This window comes from Macaca fascicularis, chromosome 15 (genome assembly GCF_037993035.2).
Source record: "Macaca fascicularis isolate 582-1 chromosome 15, T2T-MFA8v1.1".
Lineage (NCBI taxonomy): Eukaryota > Metazoa > Chordata > Mammalia > Primates > Cercopithecidae > Macaca > Macaca fascicularis.
Genome location: NC_088389.1, coordinates 98,937,334 through 98,946,265, shown reverse-complemented (window position 1 = coordinate 98,946,265; position 8,932 = coordinate 98,937,334). Strand labels below are relative to the sequence as shown.

Here is an 8,932-nt window from a genome sequence, read left to right as displayed (position 1 = left end):
TATTTGATGAAATTTATATGAAATATCTAAAATAGGCAAATCTATGGAGACAGAAAGTACATTAATGTTTCCCGGAGTGGAGGGCTGGGGAGAGACTACAATGGTTTTTGGGCGGTGATGAAAATGTTCTAAAATTGATTATGGTGATGGTAATACAACTCTGATTATACTGAAAACCATTAAATTGTACACTTTAAATTGGTGAATTGTATCATATGTGAAATTTATCTCAATAAAGCTGCTATTCTTAAAAGAAATAAAGGCCTATCTGTGCATCAAAATGGGGTGCCTGTGTGCATTTGTAGAGAAACACTGTCTTTAGCAGTTTCAAGTTCTGGCCTTAGGTACAAGTATAAAGATTACAGCTTGATAAAATTTTTCTTTTAGTCTGTTCCATATTCCTCTTCAGTCAAATTTTTATCCATGGATTCTGTGGAGTCCTATCATTTTATTTTCTCAGATAGATTTATAATTTCAGTTCTCCCAAAATAGCTGGGCATGACTTTTTATTTTTATTTCTTTTTTCTTTTCGAGATGGGGTCTTGCTCTGTTGCCCAGGCTGGAGTGCAGTGGCATGATCTTGGCTCACTGAAACCTCTGCCTCCCGGGTTCAAGCGATTCTCCTGCCTCAGCCTCCTGAGTAGCTGGGATTACTACTAATCCCACCACCACGCCTGGCTAATTTTTGTATTTTTAGTAGAGACGAGGTTTCACCATGTTGGCCAGGCTGGTCTTGAACTCCTGACTTCATGATCCGTCTACTCAGTCTCCTAAAGAGCTGGGATTACAGGCGTGAGCCACTGCGCTAGGCTTTTTTTTTTTTTTTTTTTTTTTTTTTTTTTAACTTATAAGAGGGTTATCTATCCTGAGTAAGGCTTTCTCATTGTTAAATTTAAAATGCCGTTTTAAATAAGTATGAAATTTCTTCATTATAATATTTTAGGATCTATTACAGTTTCTGATGTAACTTAAAAATTCCTCCTCATTTAGCTTTGCTATTTTGTTTCATCTCATTTACTTTAGGTTAAAACAACAATAACAATAATAATAATGTGTTGAGCCTCTAAGCATCTGATAGGCACTGCCTTAAGCACATTAAATGCATTATCCCATTTAACTCTCCAAGGTAAATACTATTTGTTTGCCAATTTTATAAATGAGGAAATTGAGGCTTAGAAAAGACAAATACCTTGCTCAAAGTCATACAATCAGTAAATGGCAGCCCTTGGGCTCAATCCAAATCTGCTTGACACTAAATCTCATGCTCTTTTAAACCAGAAGACCTGCAAACTTTTCTGTAAAACTAGATGATAAATATCTTAGTCTTTACAGATCAAAAAGCAAATTTAAGGACATTGTGTAGGTACTTATATAACAAGAGAGAAATCGAATGTCTACAAGTTTGAAATTTGAATTTCTGTATTAAACAGAGGCCACTGTTTTGGACTGAGCTCCTGCACTAGTCCCAAGTAGACCAGACCAAACCAAAATGGAGTCACTCATGCTAAGCACCACAAAATTGAACTAAAACTTTAAAAAGCAGGTCCCAAAATAGACGAGTTTTTTTTTTTCTCCTGAAAACAGGAGATTCCAGTATAATAAGGAAGTCCCCTCTGCTCTATCCTTTACAGAAAAGTAATCCGAAGTAACAACAGATTACTTACAAAAAACTAATCTTGGCTGGACACAGTGGCTCATGCCTGTAATCCCAGCACTTTGGAAAGCCAAGGCGGGTGGATCACCTGAGGTCAGGAGCTCAAGACTAGCCTGGCCAACATGGCAAAACCCTGTCTCCACTAAAAATACAAAAATTAGCTGGGCGTGGTGGCACACGCGTGTAGTCCCAGCTACTCGGGAGGCTGAGGCAGGAGAATCACTTGAACCCGAGAGGTGAGATTGCAGTGAGCCAAGATCGTGCCACTGCACTCTAGCCTGGATGACAGGGTGAGACTCCATCTCAAAAAAAATAAAAAAGTAATCTGATGTTAACCAATCCGTTTTTTTTTTTTTTTTTTTTTCCTATTCTGTTTCCTTGTTCCCACCTTACAAAACCCAGTGTTCTGCTATTTTCCAATGGGATTAGAGACAAAATAACTCTATTTATGATGATAAAAAGTGATGTCAATGCCTAAAGTTTTGGGCAACCTCAAAATTAATCATCCTCTCAAAATTGAGAGGTTGACCAAAAGGAGGAAACGTTAAATTTAGTGTGGCCTAAAGCTGCCTCCTTACATATTTTAAGTTTGCCCTAAAGGTTTCCCAGTACATAAAAAACTATAACTCAACTTGATATGTAAAATGGACTGTAACCTACTCTTGTAACAAGTAGTGAGTCTCAGCCAGTCACAGCAGCCAAACTTCAGCCAACACAGGCAGCCAACTCTTCAAACCAGGTTCAAATAAGGTAAATGCCCAGCTGTAACCAACCCTAGTCTGGTTCTGGGGGCTGCCTAATTCACAAATCATTCTTTGCTCAATTAACCTCTAAAGATTTCCTTTCAACACGTATAATTTTCACATCATGAAATAATAGTCTTCTTTACTTTTTTTTCCAGTGTATTAAAAATGTAAAACCCATTTGCAGGCTATACAATAAATGGTAGCAGTTTCCCAACTCCTGATCTAAGCTAATATAATATACTGTTTTCTTAAGCAGAATTAAGTGAAATTTTGCAAAATTGGATCCTCCTTGCTATTTTAAACTCAGTTTGTAAATCATTCACCATTAAAACAACCCTGGACCCTCAAAGGGTTAGGTACCACTGTTACCATAGTGCTAATATTCAGAGGAAGATCTGAAGCTGAGAAGCTTAAACTTTTTTCCCAAGGGCACTAATACTTGGCCTGGGAAAGACCCAATTAAGGTGAAACTTGAGTCTTTGCATTGTAGTAAGAGTCCTCCTAGGTGGGAGAAGAGCAGAGCAGATAAGCTCTTAAACTGTCTGGATTTCAGCAGCTCAGCTTTTTGACAATAACCTTGCCATATGTCCTTTGGCACAATTCCCTACTAATTCCCTGCTAGTCCCCTTTGCTTCTTTTTTCTCTCTTGAATAGTTAAGTTAATCACCATAAGAAAAAGAACTGTAGCTATATCCAAATAAGAAGAAAGCTAAAAATAATACCAACTTGGTTTTGTTTTTTGTTTTTTTTTCTTTCTCATTTGTGCAACTTCCTGCAAAGGAAACGACATACTAGTGGCCAGCAATAGCTACTGGTTTAGAGGAAAGGAAACTGAGAGTTTCAAAAGTAACCCAGTTCCTCTTATCTAGCTGTGGCAAGTAAATAAATAAAATATTTTTAAATGTTTAAAATTTATCAGTTTATTTAACATTTTTCATTGGGTACATATAAACTTGTTGGAAACATATCTAAAAGACCAGAGGCCAATGGCTTGTATTCTTGTGACTGCTTTGGTTAAGGTAGAATATCAATATTCAAGTGTCATACAGTCCTCTTTTAAGATATACAACCACTGTAAGGACAGGAAAGAATGTTTCCTCTCCAGAATATTATTGAAGATGACTAGCAGGTGAAAAATGTGCATTTCAATGTTTTTAGGAGCTGTGATATTAAGGGCTGTAAGTAACATTGTTTGAATTCATTATCTTTGGTAATTAAAATAAATCTTAGCTTACAATTGAGTCACTTGTAAGTCAGCTTGCCATGAAATAAAAAAAAAAAAAAAAAAAGAAAACACCATTCAAAGCCCTCAAGCTGATGAGTTGAGTGGTGCACCATTCTCTCTAACAGAAACTACATTTTAGATACTATAGGAGTGGGCAGAATGAGAGGAGTAGAAGTTGGGCAAAATGAAAAAAATGTGTTGCAATGATTGATGGTGTAATAGTTTAGGAGAGAGTCTACATAATTTCTTCTATTGTCATTAGAAATTTCAAACTGACATTTGTGGCTATAAGTTTCACTTTCTAGTTTTTATAGTGTTAGAGAAGCATATTCCAAAAATCCATAGGCACCTGCTCATAATTCCTTAAATGTAAGTAAAAGGCATGAAACAAATGATCCATCTCCATTCTTCCTTCCCCTTTCTAGTCCCTCAAAGAGTGTTTAATCATACTTTATTGAAATACCACGCTACTGGCAAAGCCAGGTCTTTCTGGCTTCAAGACCAGGGTCTTTTGAGTCTTATAGCTCTGTCTCTCAGTCATTGTCTTAGACCTTTTGTGCTGCTATAACAAAATATCCAATACTGGGTAATTTATAAATAATAGAAATTTATTTCTCACAGTTCTGGAGGCTATGAAGTCCAAAATCAAGGTGCCAGGAAGTTTGTGTCTAGTGAGGGCTGGTCTCTGCTTCCAAGATGGTACCTCAAAAGCTGTGTCCTCTCCTTCCTGGTAGAAGGAGACAAAAATAAACTTCCACATTGTTTAAGTTTCTGTTTATGCCACTGAAACTAATCCTAACCAACTTATTTGATTAATTGTTTTTTATTTATTTATTTATTTTTTTTTTTTTTTTTTTTTTTTTTTTTTTTTTGAGACGGAGTCTCGCTCTGTCGCCCAGGCTGGAGTGCAGTGGCGCGATCTCGGCTCACTGCAAGCTCCGCCTCCCGGGTTCACGCCATTCTCCTGCCTCAGCCTCCCGAGTAGCTGGGACTACAGGCGCCCACAACCGCGCCCGGCTAATTTTTTGTATTTTTAGTAGAGACGGGGTTTCACCGTGGTCTCGATCTCCTGACCTTGTGATCCGCCCGCCTCGGCCTCCCAAAGTGCTGGGATTACAGGTGTGAGCCACCGCGCCCGGCCGATTAATTGTTTTTTAAATAATATAAGTAGGCTGTGCACAGTGGCTCATGCCTGTAATACAAGCACTTTGGGAGGCTGAGGGGAAAGGATCTCTTGAGGCCAGGAGTTCAAGGTCAGCCTGGGCAACATAGCAAGACCCTGTTTCTACAAAAATTTTGAAACTTAGTTGGGCATAGTGCCATGCACCAGTAGTCTCAGCTACTCAGGAGGCTGAGGTGGGAGGATCACTTGAGCCTAGGAGCTTGAGGTTACAGTGAGCTATGATCATAGCACTGCACTCCAGCCTGGGTGACAGAAAAAGACCTTGTTTCTTATTTTAAAAAATTTAAAAATATATATATACACACACACATATATACTATTTATATATAAATTATATATTATATCTGAATGTATTATAATTATAAAAAATTCAAACAGTAGAAAAGTATTAGGGTAAAATGTAGAGTCTCTTTCACTAACCTCAGTTTTACTTCCCTTTACCAATATTATATAAACACTGTGAGCAATTTAATAGACAAAGGTCCAGATTTTTTTGGTCCAATATTATGTTTGCCCCTGCCGTGTTAGATATTTTTCTGTAGGAGAAGCAAGATTCCTCCTGAAAGAATATTCCTGTTTAGACTAAGTCTTATGTATATGAATATATGTATTTGCATACATGTGCATTTATGAAATTATAACAGAAACGTACATTTGATAACATATGTGGCTTTTGTTTTAATAAATAGGAACATACATAGGTTTTGCTCTGGAGATTGCTTTCTTCATTTGACAATATGAACTGATACTCTTTCCTTCTCACTAGAATTAGAAATACATCATTCATCTTTTTTTTTTTTTTTTTTTTTTTGAGACGAGGTTTCGCTCTTGGTGTCCAGGCTGGAGCACAATGGTGAGATCTTGGCTCACTGCAACCTCTGCCTCCCAGGTTCAAGCGATTCTCTTGTCTCAGCCTCCCAAGTAGCTGGGATTACAGGCGCCCGCCACAACACCTGGCTAATTTTTGTATTTTTAGTAGAGACGGGGTTTCACCACGTTGGCCAGGCTGGTCTTGAACTCTTGACATCAGGTAATCCACCCGTCTCGGTCTCCCAAAGTGCTGGGATTACAAGCGTGAGCCACCGCGCCCGGTCATACATCATTCATTTTTTTTTTTTTTTTGGATAACGCTTCAGAGTAAATTCTTTAAGTTCCTAGGCAGGTTTTACAGATCTCTTTCATCCATGATAAATAGTTGCTAAATTATGATTCTGCAAAAGTAATCCCGTAAACAGACATCCAGGTAAATTTTACAACCAGTGAAATTCTTAGGCCAAAAAACAAATAGCCAGACAAATCAAACCTACACACTATGAATTAAAATGAAGCCAGTGTTAGGGTTTCTAAAAGAACCAGAACAGGAAAGATTATTCAAACAGAAGATCCTCATCCTTCTCTTCAGCTGGAAGATTAGCAGGCTCCAACACCTCTCCAGCTGCTCTCCTTTGTTCCAAGTCCTTCTCAGATTTTTCCTTTAGAATCTTTTTCTTCTCCTGTATTTTCTTTAACCTATAGCACTCTTCTCACTCTCTCTCATCCAGCTCTGTGATGATATAAGCAAGAGTACGTTCAATCCGGGGAATGATGACATGTTCAATGGCATTTACATGCCTGTTGGTTATCTTAATAGCTTCATCCAAAGAAACAAAAGAAGTCTGCAGCGAAGCTAGTTCCACCAGTAGTTCCACTGCTTTGGCATAATTCCTCTTTAATTTAGCCAACTGTTCCCCACCTCTGGCTAAACCAGTCAGTTCATAACTGTCAGTTCCTTCAGGGTAATGTTCAAATACTGGCAAAGTAACACCTGCTACATTATCTTTCTTCTCTTGAATCTTCACTTGGGCTTTATTTACATTTCGGATAACTGTAGTGCTGAAGTCACCTGCTGTGAACTTGGCTTCAGCTAGTGAAAAGGCAGCTTCTCTCATCACTTCGCCCATCAACATTTTAGTCTCTATTATCTTCTTTAGGATCTGTCGAAATCAAAGAGTTAAGGCGTCAGATTTTTTTTTCAGGAGGTTTCGACCTGTCTGTGCTCCCTTTAAACAAGCCTTCATGATGGTCTGTGCCATTCGCGAGGGAAAGATTTCAATTCCGTCTTTGCCCGACATTCTGAAGATAACTGTTCGGCTCGGGTCCCCGGCCGGGCAACCGAGGCTACAACAGCTCCAGAACTGGCCCCCACAGTGACTTCCGCTATGGGAGTCAGCTGGTTGTGTCACTTGACCCCTCTCGTTGCTATGAGACAGCCCATCATTCATTTTTTAAACCACTTCATGTTATTCCATAATAGAGATGTAACTATTTCATCATATCTTCAAAAGGGACATAAAGATTGACTACCTCTTCAAAACATGCTCGAAAGGTAAATTCAACGTATTATCAAGAAATATAAGAAAGTATGTTGATTAGGTGTAGCTTCTATGTTTAATAATAAATTTTATTCTTATTCTCCTTTGATATTTTAGACTTGTTAGCATGGCTTATTAAATTAGTTTAGTTCAGTTATGGAAATATCAAAGTTCAAATTCAGTAAATTTTAATATTAATTTCTTATTAACAGTTCTGGTTACTTATAAGTAATATGATTCTACCCATGTATTGTATTTTTATAGCAAACTCATATTTTGGATTGTGTATTACTATCCATAAATTTACACATGTACTTTCATAATTTAATTGTGGTTAGTGAGTTTTTGGCAGCAGTATACAATAGGTAGATTAAAATTAATTCTGAACTGATGCTAGAAGAAAGATTAGTTCACATATTGCATCTTGATAATAGTGCTGCTTTGTGCCTAAGGTATTTCTTAGCTATTCATATCCCTGGGTAATACCACTGGTAGGCCGGGTACGGGGGCTCACATCTGTAATCTCAGCACTTTGGGAGACCAAGGTAGGTGGATCACCTGAGGTCAGGAGTTCAAGACCAGCCTGGCCAACATGGTGAAACCATGTCTTTCCTAATAATACAAAAATTAGGACTGTGTGCGGTGGCTCACGCCTGTAATCCCAGCACTTTGGGAGGCCGAGGTGGGCAGATCACAAGGTCAGGAGATCGAGACCATCCTGGCTAACATGGTGAAACCCTATCTCTACTAAAAATACAAAAAATTAGCTGGGCGTGGTGGCAGGCACCTGTAGTCCCAGCTACTCAGGAGGCTGAGGCAGGAGAATGGCCTGAACCCGGGAGATGGAGCTTGCAGTGAGCCGAGATCGCGCCACTGCATTCCAGCCTGGGTGACAGAGAGAGACTCTGTCTCAAAAAAAAAAAAAAAAAAAAAAAAAAAAAAAATTAGCCGGGCTGGTGGCACACTCCTGTAATCTCAGCTAGTCAGGAGACTGAGGCAGGAGAATCAATTGAACCCGGGAGGCAGAGGTTGCAGTGAGCCAAGATTATGCCATTGCATTCCAGCCTGGGCGATAAGAGAGAAACTCCATCTCCAAAGGAAAAAAAAAAGAAAAAGGAAAAAGAAACTATTAGTAAGCAGAATATTAATCTATATGCTTTCACATCATAATGGTTCCTTTTACTTCATGTATTTTTGTTTATGAAATTCTGTAAATCATACAAGCTACAGACGGTGACAGCAGTAGAAATATAAACTTTAGCACACTTGTGTATGCATTAATATGTTCAAAATATATAAAGAAATAGTATTTATATAAATAAATACATGTAAGTTTTAGATCATAATCAGAGGTTAACATGGGTTACCTTTGGGAGGGAGGAAATAAGAAAGGTGATATGGTTGGCAGACAAAGAGGATATGGAGAAGTAATCTTCCACTGTATTAGTCTGTTTTCATGTTGCTGGGCAATTTGCAAAAGAAAGAGGTTTATTGGACTTACAGTTCCACATGGCTGGGGAGGCCTCACAATCATGGTGGAAGGTGAAAGGCATGTCTCACCTGGAAGCAGACAAGAGAAGAGAGCTTGTGCAGGGAAACTCCCCTTTTCAAAACCATCAGATCTTATGAGACTTATTCACTATCACAAGAACAGCATGAGAAAGGCCTGCCCCCATGATTCAATTACCTCCCACAGGGTCCCTCCCACAATACATGGGAATCCAAGATGAGATTTGGGTGGGGACACAGCCAACCCATACCATTCCACCCCTA

General features: G+C 38.6%; 1 pseudogene; it reads right to left on the bottom strand.

Moving 5' to 3' along the window:
* Nucleotides 1–5,930: 5,930 nt before the first annotated feature.
* LOC102146346 (V-type proton ATPase subunit D pseudogene) lies at nt 5,931–6,984 on the bottom strand (annotated as a pseudogene).
* Between the last annotated feature and the right edge of the window lie 1,948 nt (nt 6,985–8,932).